This window comes from Rhodnius prolixus, unplaced genomic scaffold (genome assembly GCF_049639745.1).
Source record: "Rhodnius prolixus isolate KJV_2025 unplaced genomic scaffold, Rpr scaffold_3, whole genome shotgun sequence".
Lineage (NCBI taxonomy): Eukaryota > Metazoa > Arthropoda > Insecta > Hemiptera > Reduviidae > Rhodnius > Rhodnius prolixus.
In genome coordinates this window covers 44,502,491-44,523,745 of record NW_027411603.1, presented here as the reverse complement: position 1 = coordinate 44,523,745, position 21,255 = coordinate 44,502,491, and the positions used below count along the sequence as shown (strand labels likewise).

The window sequence follows — 21,255 nt, the reverse complement described above, 5'->3', positions numbered from 1 at the left end:
AAATACCATTATATCATTTCAATCTCACACATCATAGCCGACTTTAAATACTTATATTTGATTTGATTATATCCAATAATTGGTCATTATTTTAAATGCTCAAAATATTGTTGGATGAAATAAAAATATCAATTTTCTTTCTTTTCTCAGTAATCTAATTAGTATTTATAGAGAGGCAACGTCAACCTTTTCTGTAGGAAGATGGTCGGAGATCATGATCCACTGAAGGACAGTACCAAGATCAAATTGTAGTAGAATTTATTTTTAAAAAAAGGGAAACTTAGGTATCTTCGCCACCTGATAAGAATGTCGGAAGAAAGACAAGGCAGGAATTCCTAAAAAGTTGTACCAAGCTTATACAGTAGAAGTAAGAAGGTGGGAAAGGCCCTAGACTGAGCTAGAGGGATGTCGTGGAGGAGAATTTGATGGTGCTGAGAGCTAGAGAATGGAGATTGCGAGTAAAGGATGCTCTGGAGTGGAGTAACGTATTTAAGAAGATGCTATAGCACCCTCTGCACGGTCTGTAGTATGAAGTAGCAGAAGCCAAGGTTAATGTCTCTAGGAGCGTTTCTAGGTTTAGATCACTGGTTTCATTGGAATGTTATAGCGTACAGCCTGTTCGGTGAGTGATTGAGGGTAAGAGGAAGATTTTGCCAAAGTGGAATTGAGAATTCATACCAGCGGTTGGCGGCATCATGAAATAATTTTGTGACATAGAAATACAAAATCTGAAAATAAAGGAGGCAGTGTAGATTATGTAGCAAGATGAATTGAGGAATTTAGTAGTTAAAATGATTAGACCCATTTGGATAGGTTGGCCATCAGAATAGTAAGGTATAGATCATTGGTACTTAGTTGGGCAATACCACAGTCAAGCCAATTCTAAGATTATTATTTCAGTAACCCTTTCATGTATTGCTGAATAGTTTTGAAGTTCATGGATAATTCAGGCAGACCCTTTTCGTAGATTGCTCGAAAAAATAGGCCTTTAGAGATTCTATGAAGATTACTGGACAGAGCAACAAAGTGAAGAAATAAATGTGATCTCCAGATCTACGAGGGTCGTTTGAAAAGTCCGTGCAAAAATAAAAACTACTGAATTTTTTGGGGTAAACCTTTTTTATTTTTCAACATAGTCTCCTTTTAGGCTTATACACTTCGTCCAACGCTGCTCTAGTTTGTTGACCCCTTCCGAATAATAGGATTTGTCCAAGTCTGAAAAATAGCCATTCGTTTCTGCAATCACCTCCTCGTTTGAATAAGATCTTTTTCCCGCCAGCCATTTCTTCATATTGGGGAACAAATAGTAGTCCGAGGGAGCCAAGTCTGGAGAATAGGGGGGATGTGAAACGAGTTGGAACCCTATTTCCATTAATTTTGCGACCACAACTGCTGAGATGTGAGCTGGTGATGGAAAAGGACTTTTTTGTGGGCTAATCGTGGGCGTTTTTCTTGCAGCTCGGTTTTCAAACGGTCCAATAACGATGAATAATATGCACCTGTAATAGTTTTACCCTTTTCCAGATAGTCGATGAGGATTATTCCTTGCGAATCCAAAAAGACAGTCGCCATAATCTTTCCGGCCGAAGGAACGGTCTTTGCCTTTTTTGGCGCAGATTCCCCCTTGGTAACTCATTGTTTAGATTGTTCTTTGGTCTCAGGAGTGTAGTGATGTATCCATGTTTCATCCACAGTGACGAAACGACGCTTAAAGTCCTGCGGATTCTTCTGGAACAGCTGCAAACCGTCCTTGCAACACTTCACACGATTTCGTTTTTGGTCAAGCGTGAGCAATCGCGGCACCCATCTTGCGGATAGCTTTGTCATGTCCAAATGTTGATGCAAAATATTATGTACCCGTTCATTCGAGATGCCCACAGCACTAGCAATCTCACGCACCTTCACTCTTCTGTCATCCATCACCATATCATGGATTTTATCAATGATTTCTGGAGTAGTAACCTCAACAGGGCGTCCAGAACGGTCAGCGTCACTTGTGCCCATATGGCCACTCCGAAAATTTTGAAACCACTTATAAACTGTTCTAATCGAAGGTGCAGAGTCACCATAATGTTTATCAAGCTTCTCTTTAGTCTCCTGAGGCGTTTTGCCTTTCATAAAGTAGTGTTTAATCAACACACGAAATTCTTTTTCGTCCATTTTTTGAAAATCACTCGACTTCCTCGATTCAAACGAATGCCAAACAAAAAGAAATAGACCGATCTGGCTGAAACTTGGTGTGTGTTCTTCCAAGAGATGCTACTAACTAAACATAACCTCGATACGCGCCAGTGGTGCTATCTCTCTGACTTTGCACGGACTTTTCAAACGACCCTCGTACCTTAAAGACTGACCAATAAGAAAGCTACTTCAAAACGACATCTTAAATAATAATTGGCAGCTGAGGACTGTCTAAAAACAACCGTTCGAAGAACAATAACAACAACAAAGTAATTTCAAAAGACATCAGCTACTACAACAGTGTAACCCTTAATATAAATTAGACTCTTAGCAGGATTGATACTAAAAAGGCTCCTCAAGCAAGTAACATTTTTTTGTAAAGAATAGAAACAAGTACTTTCAGTAACCGAGCTAAGAATAATCATGCCGAAATACAAGACTAGTTCTATCTCTAACAATTTGCTTCACAATGCAATTTTGTCTATTACTAAACTATTGCTCGAATTTCGAAATTATTATTTTCTATCTTGCAGAAAAGTGATTTATTTAAAGCACTTAACGGACTTTACTTGCACGATTCTAAAGGCCAACAATATGACGCAAATACCATTACTCAATATGTAACAAAAGGCACTTTTGGGGAATATTTATTAAAAAGTTGGTACATTTCTTTGAGTTAATCGTTAAACAGCTGGGTATTTGAAAGTTGCTACCCAACATCCTCTCTGTAATCCACTTCCTCAGCTAGCTAATATGCTAATCTTATTAGGGCTATTAGGGCGGACCCAACAATGGTTTTTCAAAGCGATTACTACTGGTTTAGTCACTGATAACATTAGAACAGTGATTCTCAACCACTGTGCCGCGGCACTTTTGCGTGCCGCAAAAGTTTTGAAGTGTGCCACCAAATTTTAGAAATGCATACAATAAAAATTATACGAGGTATATGCGGAGGAGTAGTCGAAACTTCGGGAGGTGATTCAACAGCTCAAATGCAACAAAAAATATTCACTTTGGCCCGATTCTAAATAGTGTCGCAAGATATTTGCATTTTTAACTTTTCCGTCGATATTCGCGTTTTTCACCATAAAAACGGCCGTAACTTTTCTATCCTTTATCCTACAACAAATCTGCTTATCCCAAACGAAAGAGCATTAAATTTTCTATAAATTGGCTTAATACAGAGCCTCAAATCGTTTCTTATAACAATGGAATTTTTACTTTAATGTCTAAAAAAATCGTTTTCGATGATTTCTGTTAAAATTTTCAACTGTATTTTTTCAATGATTAATGAATCAAGGAGTCACATAATTTCAGAAAAAGTTGTGCATTTATTGAGCTTCAAGACCATATGGATTTTTTTTGGTTTTTAATAAAACCCTACCCCGAACAGAGGGGTGTAAATGCAGAAAACTAGGATTTTGCGTAACCGACTTTTCACTACTAATTTACTCAAATGCCAATTTTTGGAGAAGGAACAAAAAGAAAAGTAACCATTTTAGTTTTTAACAATTATTATTTAATAAAACGGAAGTAAAAAATAAAGTAGCAATAAAACGCAGTAGTTGACTAGAATTGTTTGTGCAACTTATTTTAATGACATAATGGAGGTTTTTATGGTGAAAAACTCCCCCGCATACACCCTATATATTAAATTTAGAAGACGATATGAGAGTAGTATTATCATTTATACGGCCAAATATAAACTGTAATTATCAAAAAACATCAAGCTCAAATTTCTCATTAAAAGTATTCTTATTATTAACTTGTAATTAATCCCTTACTAAAATTCACTGTTGTTTTTGTAGTACATATTATTTTATATTGAAAATAAATATAAACTATTTTACACAGTGTATTATGGGATAAGTAAAATACTTTTAAATTTATCTTATTGTTAGTGTACAACCAAATTTTGAAATTGTTAAAAGTGTGCCGCTGCGACAAAACCAGAAAGGTTGGGAATCACTGCATTAGAGCATTCGGTTCCGTTGGATACCCTGAATTCGGGCACTATTGTTTAGATATACGACTGATTTGTGTTAAAACAGGCACTTTAAACTGCTGCCAAAACAAATTCATAACCCCACAGATAGAAAGTGCAGCATCTCAACAATGATCACCTGAAATGAAGAAACGGTTACATAATCTATTTAGATGTAAATCTAAGCAGTTAAAAAAAAGAAAGAACTAAAGTGAAATAACTGTGCCCCAGATGAGAGTGTGGTTAAATAGCCTGCTGGTCCAATTCACATCTCTTTTAGCGCAATCTATAGATGAGTAATGAAAGAACTCATCACCTCTTCCTGAACTTTTATGTAACTGCTTTGTTATACATGTGCAACTTAGTTAAGTAATAATAATAATGAACACCAAAGGAAAAGCGTCAAAATGGCCACAATGAATCAGTACTTCTTTATGAGATTATTTTTGATTACAGAATAAATATTGAAGATCTCCCTTGAATCCCGTCAAACAATCCGATTGTGAGAGGGACAAAACCTGAATTAAACAGAAGATTGCAACTTCCTCTTACTGCAGTTTATGTAACAACATTTTCTAGGAACCCTAGATATTATGCATGTTGCTACAATAAAAAGTTTTTGGTTGAAGAATGCCTAGTATTAAGAAAACAAGCTTCAAATTTCTAATTACGTTATAACTAAGTTTAAGTGAAATCCTAGGGTAGCCATTAGCTGAGTCAAGACACTTCCAGATCATTTTTATTTTATTATTATTATTTAGGAGCACCAGCATCTGAAATCATTGGTGTCAGGAGCTCTTTTTTTTTCCAGAGCACTTCAAGCAGTGTTCTCTTGTTAAAGGCATACCCGGTCCATCACTGGACACAGTAAGAGCTCCTAGAAAGGAGGAGAAATTAATCTAAAGGCTTAGCAGAAGCTGTATTCGAATCTTAGGTTTCTGGTCCCCGCAAGGGGTGTCTGATGCATGCAGACACTTTGGGGAGTAGCTACCCCACGGGTTACTACAGCTCATTCACTCTCATCTTAACAGGTCACTGTACACTAATACTACAACACGTTCACTACAGGAAAAGGTCACTTAGGGCTACCGTCCCCAAGGATTCACCTAGTTAGTAAATGTTCCTGACTAGGAAATAAAGCACTTGTCCCGAGGTAACAGGGGTCTCCAACCGCTTGGAGTATTAATGATTCAAAGAACAAAAGATAGTCACAAAGAGTTCCTCCGATGGTTAAAGGCCTAAGCTCAACGCTTAAGAGCTAAGAAAAAAAAAAAGAAGAAGAAGATCTCTGCCTGGATCCGTATGGAGATGCTAACCACTTAGCCGAACCCTTCACTTCTAGGATATACCCATAAACTAAAAACTGAAATGGCATTTTCCAGATGGGCTTAATTTCATCCATCTCTAAGAATCTAGTTAAAAAATATATATATATATTCCTGAAACTATATTACGATACAATTAATGGATCTGCCTGTGTGCTCTTAACGATACAAAGTAGACAAAATAAAAATAAATCAATCGATTAAATGAAACTAAAATGACAGGACCAGCTGTTCATTTTACTTCAAATTTTTTTTACTTCAATTTAGTTCATAATGTGTAGATAATAAGTCCGTGCAATTGAGAAGGCACTGTAGAATGAAAACTGCTTTTCATCCACCCGTTTTACAAACGTTTTCTACAATGAATTTTCCTGTAACAGAGAGAACTTATCTATGAAATTCGGAGTGCTTAAAACATGTATTTCAGGTCAAAGTTCAATTTTTGAAACTTGCGACATAATCGCTGTACTATTTCTTAAGAAATATAAGAAGTTGGAGGAACTAAAAAACTGAGTTAAGTCAAAACACCAAAGTTTTCTCGGTACCTGAGATGTAACAAAAAAAGGTTGTTGGAATAGACGGATATCAACCAGACAGACTAACAAAAAACCTAGGTCATAACAACATAAAAAAAGAAAACTAAAACAACCTAACCAACGCAATATGATTAAAGATAGAATACGAGTATATCCTTTATTATTAAGAATAAAAAAACAATACAAGTTCCAAACTATATTGTACTCGTATATACAATATAATCATTTTTTTTGAAAAGTGAACACACTCTCTCATTTACTCAGCACTGTTGACGTAGCAATTATTAAAAGGAAACGAACATAAATCAGCTCTTGTGTACTTCCTTCCTTCTTTGAAAACAATGTTTTCGAAAGTAATGTATCAATGGAAATGATGGCCTTATTATTCTTAATAATTCGGACGTAGAAAATGGATTTTATCAAGGATATGAACATATTAATGAATGGTAATTTGGAATAGGAAGTTCCAATAGTGAAAATTCAACTTCCTTATTAGTTTTAACTATCGTGATTATAAGCCTTATTTGTACAATCCCCTTTCTAGTTGCTCGAAGAAATATTACAATTGAAGTAGTGGTTTTTACAAATTTATTTGTATTTAAGACGGTGGCTTCGTATGTGGTAGATCCCTAGATCGAATCCCGGGTATGACTACTTTTTATTTGTTAGAAAAAATTGTTTATAGTAAAGTATGAGCTTCCGCCTCCCGGTCCACGACATCTAATTGGTAGTTGGACGTTAAGCCCCGCCTGAAAAAATAGATTACTTTACTTTTAAGTCGGTTTGTCTAAGGGTACGTTCACAACGGAGCTGTGAGCATTGATGATAGCGGAGATGATAGCAGTGATGCATCAGCGCTTATAGAATAACCTAGTACATTCTTAGGGTACGTTTACAACGGAGCTGTGAGTATAGATGATAGCAGAGATGATAACTGATAGAGTAAAATATAATCGCTGATTAGTGTGCACAACGGAGCTGTGATACATGCAACATGTCGAGTAGTGAAGAAGAGTTTTTATGTTCAGCAGCAACGAAATGGTATATTTAAAAAAAAAAAGATGTAGAAAATATCATGTACATCCCATAAATAAAAAAACGAAGTACTTTAGGCGAATTTCACTATTTATATAAGGAACTTAGAAATTATCCGGATCGTTTTTTTGAATATGTGAGGATGGGTCCAACCACATTTGACTAAATTTTAGAAAAAATAAGGTCAAAATTAAGAAAAAGTAGGAAAAATTGTCATGGAAATCCTATAACTATAGAAGAAAAACTAGTGATAACTCTGAGGTAAGGTTATATTGAGGAAAAACAAATAAATACACATAAAAATAAATGTAAGCACGATTTAAAAAACAAAATATTGTTTAAAAGTAAATAATAAAATAATAACCAAAAATAATGAGTAAAGACAGCACTAATTAATTTTTCTACCTCCATTTTGAAGCTCCGATACTGGAGTTCAGCTAGCAGAAAAATGAAAAATTCAATTCTATCATCTATGCTCGTTTATACCAGCGAGTATGAGTCACTAGTCGAAGCTTCGTTGTGCACGCTCACATAAGAATGTACTAGGTTATTCTATAAGCGCTGATGCATCACTGCTATCATCTCCGCTATCATCTATGCTCACAGCTTCGTTGTGAACGTACCCTTATGTGAGCGTGCACAACGAAGCTTCGACTAGTGACTCATACGCGCTGCTATAAACGAGCATAGATGATAGAATTGAATTTTTCATTTTTCTGCTAGCTGAACTCCAGTATCGGGACTTTAAAATGGACGTAGAAAAATTATTTAGTGCTGTCTTTACTCATTATTTTTGGTTATTATTTTATTATTTACTTTTAAACAATATTTTGTTTTTTAAATCGTGCTTACATTTATTTTCATGTGTATTTATTTGTTGTTTTTTTTTCAATAAAATCATTACTAACCTAAGAGTAATCACTAGTTTTTCTTCTATGGTTATGGGATTTCCATGACAATTTTTCCAACGTTTTCTTAATTTTGACCTTATTTTTTCTAAAATATAGTCGAATGTGGGTGGACCCATCCTCACAAATTCAAAAAAACGATCCGGATAATTTCTAAGTTCCTTATATAAATGGTGAAATTCACCCAAAGTACTTCATTTTTTATTTATGGAATGGACATGATATTTTCTACAGCGTTTTTTCTTTAAAATATACCATTTCGTGGCTGCTGAACATAAAAACTCTTCTTCACTACTCGGGCATGTTGCATGTATCTCAGCTCTGTTGTGCACACTAATCAGCGGTTTATATTTTACTCTATCAGTTATCATCTCTGCTATCATCTATACTCACAGCTCCGTTGTAAACGTACCCTAAGGCAGTGGAACATGTAAGACCCCACGACTCTTATATACAAAAATTCAACCAGGAGTCTAGCCGTTTTAGGGGGGTAGATGGCTAAAGTTAAGTTGATTTAAGCAGCAGGGGGAAAAAAATGAAGGCTACTTGCGGAACCACTGAAAACTACCGTGGACAATTTCTGAATAGTAACGGGGTTTAACTATTATACGGACACAGCGTCAAACATCCACGGACAATTGTTCCTTGTATTCCAACAAAAAGACATAATATATGCAAGAGGAAACATTGGACCACTAGGGCAAACATTGAGACTTTCTGGCGCAAAATGAAAAAAATGGAGACTCGTTTTAGATATCCATGATCATGATCAAGCATGAAGAGGCTTCATTGAAGAAAAAATTTAATGCACTATCCGGACTTGAACCATCTTGTCGCTTGTACTGCGCTACTACTTTTTCCTAGAAATAGTTTTGAAACTAGCTGAACGACACATGATAGTGCTTGAAGTCAACAGAGATCATATGAAGAAGTTGCTACAGTTATAACTGAGAAAGACCATAACTTGCAATATTATATAAATTATTTATTATGATCCACAATACAACATACTGAGTTGCTTCATAAAGCCATAACTTGTGAATGAACTTATTTATTCGTAAAGTTTGGTGGGAGAAAACCATACAAAAAAAAATTACGCAATTTTTAAGTTTCAAACGAACGATAGCAGCACATGTCGAGAACTAACATTCATTATAATAAGATGTACTACTAAAAGAACAATTACACAATCTTTATATGGTAAAGAAATCACAAATTAATGCTTTTATTTGAATGGCTAACGTCATGGGAGAAATGTTTCAATTAACCTGACTAAAATAACAAATAACAATAGAAATAATATCTTATTTTTTTAAAGTAAAAACTAATTATCTTGAGATCTGTGTGAAAGTGAGGCACCATTTTTTTAACTTTGTTATGTTCATCTGATTGATTCTGTAATTAAATTTTTAATGATGAGTTATTTAATTAAGATTGAGTCATATTGACAGATGATTACTAGTATTTTTTATGGCGTATATCTGAGAAGAAAATATCCTTAAACTGCATCCTGATATTTAGACGGTAATAAAATATTCTTTTTTCCGAAAATATTTTTTGAGGAGGCTGAGACTTAAAAGCCTAATAAACAGGAGAACAGGAAATGTAAGTAAAGGGAATATAAAAGGATGAAAGCTCCTATAAAGAAAGTATAATATGTACACAGATTTAATGAATAAAGGGATTTAAAAAAGAGTAGTAACATAAAAAGTATTTATGTACTCCGTGACAACATGGGAATGTGAAAAAGTGAAAGAGGTTCTAGCTTTTTTTAAAAACTCTCGTCTTCCACAGAGACAATAAAAACTATGAATAGAGAGGAGAAACTAGCTACACTAGTTGAGCTCCTAATAATAGAAATGCTAGGAAATAGATATACTTTGTTCTTTTTCTTTCATTCATTCTCTAAACTTTATATATGTGTTTCACTTCAACTTGTTTATTGGGAGAACGCAGTGGTTCCTGATCAGGTTTATGGACCAGGATAAGGTAATAAGAAGATGGCGGTAAGAGAGAGAGACAGAGAGAGAAGAAAAGAAGCATTTTCAAAATCTCTATTGACCTTGGGATGTTTATCGACAAACACCTGGGGACTATAGTGTAAGCACTATTGAAACAACAAGAACTGAATCGCTCAAAAGGCTTCTTGACAACTGATCATAACTAACACTTACTAAATGAACGATTAGTATTTTTGTAGCTCATGAAAACCCATCTGGGTCTCTGGGAATTCACAGCTAATGAAATCCTTTCTAATTCATTGTTAAAGCTCCATATTTTGTCTCCAACTTCACCATTCAATCCCTAAAAAATCCAATCTAATACCCACATTCTCTTCATTATAGGGAAACGCCATAGAACACTGCACACCTCCACAAAGCCCTACCCAGGAACACAACTTCTCCAATTCTCCCATACCATCTTTCCTGACGCCTCAAGTAACAGTAGACTAGTAAATCTCCATTCAGCAAGTAAGTTTTAGACCCTGAAGAATCCCAAGATTCTGTGAATGCGCGTACTTATTCAATACTTAAGATTATTGTTGTACAAGATTCAATATTAAATTTAACCACTCTCCTACTGAAAATACATAAATTAAATCGACGTAATTATTCTTAAATGTTGTTTGATTCTTGCTGTAACCCCGTGTCCCGTGTAATGTCGTTATTAATATATAATTATCATTTATTGTCAACCAGGTATTAAACATGAAATTAGGCTCTTCTAATCTGCCCTAAAAGATGGAACTTTTGCTAAGGTTCACGCAAAATTTAATATATTGTTTAATCTGTACAACTTCAAGAATCCGTGCAAAATAAAATAATTAATCTAAATTACATATTATTTTTAATAACATTTTGATGGATACTTTGAGGTCTATTCTCATTTAACTCTAAAATTACAATTTCCTTCGTCAAGTAGCGTGACATATTATTAAATCTGACAACGGATCGGCATTGAGTTTAGTTCATAGATTTCAACCACATTTTGTAGCTGATGCAGAAAATTTTAGACTCCTCGCAACTCACCAAGAGCCAGAAGGATAAACACTAACTAGAAGAACCCTTTCAGATAGTAAGATTTCTTTGATATCTCGGACAGAAGTAGAAGAGGTTTAAGGGTTTTCCCTAGAATCACAAAGGGGCAAAATATATATATATTTTATATATATATTAACAGGGTAACCCCGTAGGGGGGAAGTGGATTAGCCACTTCTTCAGGGTACTTGGCGTCCCTGCGGGTATCCCAGCCTAACAACATGAACATGAGCAACATATACTGTAATACCCCAATACATTTACACAGTGCACATAGGGCATAGTCATCTGTACAAAGAGGGCGGCTATATTAGCTCGGAACCTTTGTGTGCAGATTGTGTCAGGATGAGGAGGAAACGGCCTCTCACTGGCTGTTCTATTGCGTTGCAAACGAGTGGATTGCACTATGAAACCTTTGGATCTTTGAGACCAAAAGAGATAGTAGCGCAAAAAGAACTAGTAGGGAATGTCCTCCAACTCTACTAGAGAGAGGTTTCGCCTACTCTTTTGGCTGCGGAGCCGAGGGGGCATAGGTCCTACCCCGATAATCTAATCTAACCAAACAGGGTAAAGTTTGACGAAAACGCTTAAGAACAATACTGGAACAATAGAACCTTGATAATGGTTCGGGAAAGAATTCACAATAATATTCTTAGTTTTAGAATTATTTTACAAACATTTATGGCACTCTTTTAAAACATATAATAATTTGTACTCTAGGACAACCAAATGTTTCCAAAAATCTAATTTCAAAGTTTGAAAGAACCCAAATCAACATTAACTTAGCAACTTAAGTTGTAAAGTATTTTTTTTTTTTTTTTTTTAAAAAACGAAACTCATTTACTGCTAAATATTCTTAAGCTCTGATCTATGTTAATCATTTTCAAGATTGAGTTTATGCTAAATATTTTAGAAAGTTTACTTTTAACACTTCAAAGAACTGGACCGATAGAATTACAGGTCAATTAATTTTATGTTTCTGCCCACGCAATAATTCAATCGACCAAATCTTCTTTGAGGTTCCTCTAAATGGGAAAAAAAAGATTTAGAAACAGAAATAGCTCTCGATATGAATTATTAAACAATTTGATGAGAAACACTCACGTGACTGTTGAAGTACTCAAAGGACAAACTACAATTTATCTTGAGTTGTCTAAATTCAGGATACTGTATGTACATGCTTCTTACGAGAGAAACAGTATATTTTCTTGGCCGTGCACAGATATGGTTTGGTTGGTTTGAATCAAAAGAAAAGATAATAGCGGTATTTAGCACACTTTTCAGAATCGCAATTAAGGAAAAGAATCAATAAATTAAAAAAAAAGAAAAACGGACAAAGTACATTGAAAACAGAGACTTTGTTAGGCTAACTTTTTCCTATTTCATTGTCAGGCTGTTTTCACTTCGTTTGCAGAAGGCTAACATATACAGTACCTAGATATCGAAATAATATTTTATTTTAATCTATTCATGTTCAAACATGTTTGTAACACTTCTACTACTCCTTTGAACACAGCTTGGCTGGCCGCACATAACTGTTCAGTAAATTTAGCCTGTCTAAATTGAAAAGTAGGTTTCGGTGTAATTTTAAAGTCATTCTATTATTTCCATGTGACAATTTTAAGGATGCAATTACAATATAGGAAGTACAATAGAAATGAATAATTGAGGAAATAACTAAATATCATTCATAAGAAACATAATTATAAAATAGTCGCCATAACAGCTGTGATTCTGATAACTACATATGTTAAATGGTTAGCATTTTATGAAAGAAAGTTTACAGTATTACCTACTGAAAAAAATTTCTTTGCATGCGTTCTATAAACAATATTAAGTCAATAAATGATTTAAATTTGTTGAAGAGTAATTGTTATTTTGATGTACACAATTTCAATTGCTCTCAATGTATATCTATTCAATTTTACGTTACAAGATCTGCGATGTTGCAAAAAATTACTCTTGTAAGGGAGGATTTGCACCATATTTTCAAGAAAATTTGGTAATTTTATCTTTTACAGTAAAAGAGGAAAAAAACTGTCAAAGTTGGGTGTTTTTCAACGTTACGCTTTTTCGTACAGTTTTTGACAATCTCAACCCTTATACAACTGTCCTACCAGGACAGTTTTAATTACATACAAAAAAATGTATATAAGTTTTGATTTCCAAAAAGAGCGTACCTAAGCAATATTTTTTAGTTTTTGGTTTACTTTTTATGTTCATAATGGTTTATTATTGGGAAGAAGGATAGACACGTCTGTAACGAGAGAAGACTGGAGAAGACTCCAGGTGCTAATGAGTTCTGTTGTTGGGTGCCTTGATTTATTTAAATCATTTAAACCCTAAAATGAAAACAACAAAAAGTTTAATTTAATGGAGAGATAAGTGAGCCTAAAAATTTAATAAACCTAATAATAATTTCTAAGTTCGATAATATGAAAACTAATCACTTGATCGATTATCATTTATAATATTAATAATATATTCATTAATATTGACTACCGTTAAGATATGTGTGGCCTTCTTGTTTCTTCTCGATCAAATAATTCATTAATAGTCTTTTGATATACTTATGAGGAGGGACTCGAAAAAGAATGAAAGTGGCCGGGATAGATATTCTGGAAACCCTCTACTCTCAGGATCAAGGGGAAGCGGCACCTGGTGGCCCTACCTCTTCCGACGAATACAATTACTTATTCATTCCTCCAGTGACATACGAGTATCTATGAGATTGTGTTTAAGATTTTGTTTTTATTTATTCTTTAGCCCTAATAACACGTGACCTAAATAAATAAATTATTTGAATACAAAATGCACACGTGTAGAAGGGCACGAGACAAAAAATAGATATATCTGATAATCTTGATTTTATTATTTATTTTTTTTGTCTTTATTCACAGTAATAAATATTTTGATTTTATTTATTATTGTCTACGTATCCCCTCTCTTTTCCAAAAACAGCTTTCCTTACGTTATATTTTAGGCGGCTCTTATGATTTATACCAAACACTCCTCTTTTAAGATCTTTTATAGTCACTGGTTCCTCTATCTATATTAAATATCCTCTTAAAGCTCATCTGTTTCGCGAGAAAACAGGTTCAAACATGCCCAATTAAATTCCATTCCTCTGTCACTCTCCTATTGGAGACGGTTTACGTTTCCATTTCGGCAGTAAATTTACTTTTGATCTTACGAATATGTATGCCAATTCTGGCGCACTCGATAATCAAAAAACTCATCTTAAGATGAGTCATTTATGAGGCTCCTAACGTGATTGTTCGGTAATCTAAACAACCCTGACATCCAAGTAAAAAATAATTAAATAAAATGAATAATGTTCGCTAGATATGTTACACAAAGGAGATGTTTCTGATAACATGTTTACAAAATAATTTAGACAATCTGATCTCTTTCAGGTATAAAATAAAAATGGTCTCAGGCAGAGCTAGTTACAACAAACGACTGCTACTGAGATTATAAAAGAAATATGATCATTTCCAAAGTTGTAATTTGCTTAGACATTCAAGTCGATCTCCACTTTAAGTTTGACAAGGTTACTTCAAGAAGATTAGGACAGACCTGGATGGAAATGTCTGTGGGTTCCTGGGCATTCAAAACAAAAAAGAGTAATGAAAAATGGCAGTTTGTTTGGCCGAGGAACCCTTCCGATAGTACCTTAAAAGGGGCTAGATCTTTGAGGTCGCTGTGCACACTTGTACCTCGCCCCGCTGTGTTTGAGCCATTTACGCAAAGGAAAATGAACGCAATACTACAACCAATAAAGCGTTAGAGTAGGGCAAATGGTCGTCATTTTTGGTGATTGCAAACTTCGGACCAGAGGCAGGCATTTTAACACAGCATTACTCCACAGATCATTCGGATACTTAAAGGGTAACGTCAGATTAGGTACACGTATATACAGGGTGAACCAGTAAGTAATGTCCATAGGCGTACTATGTGTAGTACATCTGAAGTGGAGTTGAATGACGTATTGGCCAACTTCATATTTTCCACTGTTCTTGAGTGACGTCACTTTATTTATTTATTTTTTATAAAGTCTTTACTTTTTTTGCAAAAAAAAATGTTATTACTCAGAAAGTTTTAGTCCGAATTCGATTCTGAAGACACGGTTAGAAAGACAAGATAAATTTTCTAAAAATTGACATCATTTCGAATTTCTTTTATTTTTTCCAGTATTCGGAGGAAGATTGAAGCTGTTTGGAGAATGACTTATACTTCGAAATGGTATCAATTTTTAGAAAATTTATCTGTCTTTCTAACCGTGTCATCAGAATCGAATTCGGACTAAAACTTTCTGAGTAATAACATTTTTATTGCAAAAAAAAGTAATGATTTTAGAAAAAAAAATTAAAGTGACGTCACTCAAGAACAGTGGAAAGTATGAAGTTAGCCAATACGTCATTAAACTCCACTTTAGATGTACTACACACAGTAGGCCTATGAATTACTTACTGGTTCACCCTGTGTAGTAAGGGTATGTCCAACATATACCCAAGAAAAATCTTACATTCAAACTCTTATAGCAGTTTCGTCTTTTTACAATGCTCAAGGCATTCTAACTTGAACGGAATATTTTGAATACTCACTAACATTTTACAGTTTGTAAACTTGTACAGTTCATTATCTGAAATGAAATTTTAAAGGGAAACAGTAAATGTTGTTTTAGTGATTATTAAGCATGGTTTTGTAAGTGGGAGATCTCGAGTTCGATTCTTGCGTGTAGCTACTTATTATTTATTAGACAAAAAATATTAATTGTTAGGTACAAGCTAACCACTCCCGTCCGCGATACCTCGTTGTTTATTTGGATGTTAGCTCTTCCTGCAAAAAAAAAAAATCGACGATTACTTTACTTTTTTAACTTGAAACTGGGATAATATGTCGATAACACGATACCTTTTCTTGCAATACAAATAAGTGAAAGTAATAAATCGATTGGAATATCGTAATAAACGCAGCAAGAGAAAGTTTTTTTTCTCATCTGATCTCACCTACTTTGAAATTATATGGCTCAGAAAATAGAAAGTGACGTAAGGTTGATTGGTTAGCTTTATAAAAAGTGAAACGGCGCATCTCCGAATAATTACAGTCATTTTTAATAAAGGATAAAATAGTAACTGATAAATACACAATAATAAATGTTACAAGTTTTTAATTACACAAACTTTGATAAGCTTTTTGTTAATCTTATTAAATATTAATCACAATTTTTTTCAAATAAAACCTTAACTTCTATTAAATAAGCAGATTAGAAGAAGAGACAGGATTAGAAACGAAGATATTCATTTTTAAGAAAGTCAAAAAAAAAAGAAGTATAAATAATAGAAAATCTATAGAACGTTGAATAGTAAAGATTGCGTATTACAGTACAATAACCGTCTGTGGAGGATCTTACTCACGGTCAAGGCGTTAAGGAAAGAAAGTGTGCCCAATTCGTCGCTTCTATTCTTGGGCTAACGGAGCTGACAGCGTGCTCTACGGTAACAGCTGATAATACGAGTATAGCACATTTATTTGCTTTTTACTGTCTAGTCAACGAAAGGGTAATATTAAACTATTCTTCTCAGCTAAATTAAAGTAATTAAAAGTTACAATTTTTCATGTTTAGATTTAACTAAACTTTACTTTCTTTTAATAATGCGTAATTTTGAGAATGAATATTCCACCGGAAATACAAGTTTTGAAAGTCAGTTTTTAGAAGTTTTCACTCTGGGCAACAAAAGACAGAGTTTTCTACTTCTATTTTGAAACCCATCTGGGCGTATGGAATAGAGCTATGGGGTTCAACCAAACGCTCCAATCTCCAAAGGATTCTAGTCCCTTCAATCTAAAATACTTCGAACTATTGCACACGCTCCATTTTATGTCTCCAACCTGGACTATACACACTGACCTTAACATTCCTTTTATCACACGATACAGAAAACTCCACTTCAACCAGCAATCTCATATAAATCCTCTAGCTAAAAATCTTTCTTCAAGAACCCTTCCTGATAACCCGATACAAGACGCCTTAAGAGACAGTGGCCTCGTGATCTCCTCTCAAGTGAAGAGAGCGACTAATAGCCTAATGTTTTGGGAGTGTAACTGGGTAACTTCTCCACTCGTATACTTCTGTTATTCATTGTTCAGCCAACGCGCTGATTATAGCAAAAATATAAGGCAAAAAAAAAGAAAGAAGTTTTCTAGAAGAGATTTAAAACCGAGATGTGAGTGGGGTCATTATCAGTACAAAAATGAAAATTTAACTAATTGAACAACGAACCGCTCTTGTAGTGGCTTTTTCCCATTAGAATTTACTATTTATTATTCTTATTATTATAGTATTATTCTTATTATTATAGTATTATTCTTATTATTATAGTATTATTCTTATTATTATAGTATTATTCTTATTATTATAGTATTATTCTTATTATTATAGTATTATTCTTATTATTATAGTATTATTCTTATTATTATAGTATTATTCTTATTATTATAGTATTATTCTTATTATTATTATTCTTACTATAATTATTCTTACTATAATTATTATTATTACTTTTTTTTTATGATTTAAGGCGCGTCAACATCTAAGGTTATTGGCGTCCGAAGTTTTTTCAGTGCACTGGCGGCGTCTGGACAGTGTTCTCTCGTTACAGACAACACTGTCCATCACCGGGGACAGTGAAGCTGTAAGAAGCTCCTAGGAAGAGAGAATCTAAGGGTCAGCAACTGCATTCGAACCCAGGATCTCCGCGTGGGAGTCCAGTACGCTAATCGCATAGCTAATCCCTTCCCTATCATTATTACTCTTATTATTCTTTTTTTTTCGGCGCATCGACAGCTTGGTCATTAGCGCCGTCTCGTCATATAAAAACCTCTCGCACTCGGATGGCACCTCCTCCTCCCTCGTTACGTCCTTTACAGCTTCCATTAGGAAGTAGTGTAGAGCCGAGGGACACTGGAGCGTACCTTCCCTCTCCAACCATTTTATTATTATTATTAGATCATTATTATTATTTTTTTTTTTTTTTTTGGCGCTTCAACAGCTGAGGTTATTAGCGCCCGGAGCTTTTTCCAGTGCACTGCCGGCCTCCGGACAGTGTTCTCTCGTTACAGACAATACTGTCAATCACCGGACAGTGAGCTGTAAGAAGCTCCTAGGAAGAGAAAATCTAAGGGTCAGCTGCTGGATTCGAATCCGGGACCTCTGCGTGGGAGTCCAGTATGCTAACCTCATAGCTAATCCCTTCCCTATTTGATCATTATTATTATTGTTTACCTCACTTTTGGGCCATGATATGTAGTTGTCTGTCTGTCAAGAAGTCCCAAAAAAAAAAAATTTAAAAATTGCAAATTCATTTGTGTACTTGAACCAGTTCATTAGATAAAACTCCTATCGGCATAAATATTCTCACTTGATATCTATAACTATTACTGGAATCAGCTCTTGTTCTGATATTTGATAGTTTGCCAGTAATAAATAGTTATTGGACTATCTTCTAGATTTATAGTTTGTTCAAATAAGGTTATAGCTAGAATGTGTTTATATCATAAGTAGGTTTATCTCGATTAGCAGGGTACAAAACTAACTGACTTGATAGAAACTGGTGCCTTTTAGTTCCATCGAATTGTGTAGCAGCGCGTATATGCAGGTGTAAACACCATTGTAGAGTGGAGGAGAGCCACGTTAGTTAGTAGTAGACAAAATTCCGAATACTCAGGTAAAAAGAGAAAGTAGAATTATAACAGAAAGCAAGGTGTGGCCGCCACCTAGGTCATTGCCATCCAATTCTCTCTCTATCTTTCTCTCTCAGTTATAGCCTCCTCTCTTTTCTTATTCTAGATCTTCCATGGTAAAAATATATCGGCCAACTTTATTCACTACTACAATAATATAGGAACTATGAACACAAGACGATTATTACTTAAAATAATAATTAAATGTGTTTATAAACTCTTATTACTTCTTACGGTAAATGGAATCTACAAGACTGAAGATGTTAATACTTGGTAAGAGTATGCAAAAAATGGAAATAAATGAGCAAATATATTGAAAAATGAAAGTGTTCGGGTTGTAGAAGTTGTTTTAGAATAATTATTATCTTTTTACTTTTTTTTATAATTTACATATTAGTTAATAGAGTTTGGAGTTCCAAATTTTAAATTTTAAATGAAGGAAAAGTGACAACTATTTAAAAAAAACAAAAAAAAACACAGCCATATGAATGTGGAAAAAAAAGAAAGCTGTTCCATTTTCGGATATTTACCTAGCTTTCTTCCTTCCCCGTCGCTGCTCCAGGTGCAGAAATTTTAAAAGCTAGACAAGTTGGCGCACGTACCCATGGCAGTAATGTGTCAGAACGCGGGCCAAGTTATGCACTGTTACTCGTACTTTCAATTATTCCACTTATTTGTACAATTCTCACATTCTTTGGTAGTTAATAAGTTGGTAGACCGAAACTTTCAAGCATACTTGATGCCACTCTCGTAAAAATGGAAGTCTATCTTGCCTAGCTAAGATGCTGTATAAAAGCCAGCTTGGAGGATTCCGGAAAACCTGAAACTGCTTTCTACAAGCAGTGCGATAAGAATGAATATGGTGATCAACTGTGACATTCGACGACTTTATGGTGGTGCTGCATTCTCCTGCGGGCTCACCATCATTGTTGACAGAAAGGGTCATGTTCGTTTAGACAAGGGATGGCGAACCTCTTTTAAGACGTGGGTCAAATTTTGTTCATTTTTTTTTTAGTACTAGCTCTTGGGTCACTAATGCTCATTGGCACAAAAGTTAAGTTTAAAAATTTTAAACTGAATATTTTCAAAACTAAACATCTTGAAAATTCAGTTGGCTTAACTGGGTAAAACGGGACGAAACAAGTGCTGTGGAAGTCTCTTTTTACAAACATAACTGAACAAAAGTGTGTTTTATCAGAAGAAAAATCTAAATATGGTTATTTGCTTTGGGTTGTCGATTTTTTTTAACAAACAAAATATGAGTAAAATTATACATTTTATTTGATATTTTGTAAACACTTTTGCTTTATTTCCAAATACTACAAAAGCATTTGTCATTTGCGTTTTAGATCTGTAATGATCAAACTAAAGGTTGTAGATAGCATTTAAATTGCTTTTGTGTCAATGCGTGATTGAAAAAAAAATACAGATAGAATATAAATTATCCACACAATTAGAAAATCTAAATCAACCCGCGTGCAAACAAATGGTTGCAATTGTGGGTCAGTGAAAAAGCTTGCGCGGGTCAGTGTCTGACCCGCGGGTCATAGGTTCGCCATCACTGTTTTAGACACTGTAGACATTGAGGCTTATTATAACTCTTAAGAAGTTGTAACAGCTTACCTTCTTGGCAAGGCCCAGTATTTTATTCACTGGTCGTTTCTTCCATATGTTCTCCTCTAGTCTCAATCTTAACATATCTCAGCCTCCTAGCAATTGTTATGGCGGCAAACAGGAAGGCCTTTTCCACCTTTTCTTAACCCAGATTGCACAGACGCTCTAGATACATAAATCTATCCTCTGAAGGAAAGTGGCCAGTCGTAATGTCACCTTTATAGTTTTAGTAAGGAAAAACGTAGCCTTTTTACAAGATTCTGGGATTGCCATTCCTCCTATATAGGCCAACAGCAAGCATTCAAGCTCTAATTACTAAATCTGCTCCCTCTTCATGACAAGACCAAGATCATGGAAATTAATATCGAGAATTGAGCAAAACTTTTTCTTTCTAGAAAAAATCTTACCAAAATAAAGGAATAGCAATGCGTCGTAATGACGTGGAACAACCTGATGAGTTCACTTCAACTATTGGGAATGAAGTGAATGAATGAGTAGTCCAGCCGGTGAGAAATGGGCGATAAAAAGCTCTACCACCGTTTCTATTAATGTTAAAGTCTTCAAAATGCTCTCTCACACTGCTGAAGTAAATAATGTTGTAACGTATTCTATAAAATAGCTACTCAGCGCAGTTGGAAAGCTCACCACCACTAAACTTAGTTCCATTTTTACAACTACGGATTCTCCAAGCTTTATTCGACATCGTGGAATTCATTACTGAAAATTAACGTACTATTGAATGGGCTTCTTCACTTATCTTAGACCTTTTCCGTCAATGCCTCCTACGTGTTTCTCTCAGCTTCGTACACACACTACAACCACCAAGATCATTAATTTTTTATTCGTATAATATTGCTAGGGAATTAAAAATGTTTTAGAATAAAATTT

At 34.5% G+C, this 21,255-nt stretch overlaps 1 protein-coding gene across 1 annotated transcript in view; it reads right to left on the bottom strand.

Moving 5' to 3' along the window:
- LOC141453088 (uncharacterized) overlaps positions 1-21,255 on the bottom strand; it is a 53,313-nt gene that overhangs the window by 5,038 nt on the left and 27,020 nt on the right. The gene's annotated exons all lie outside the window — the stretch shown is intronic.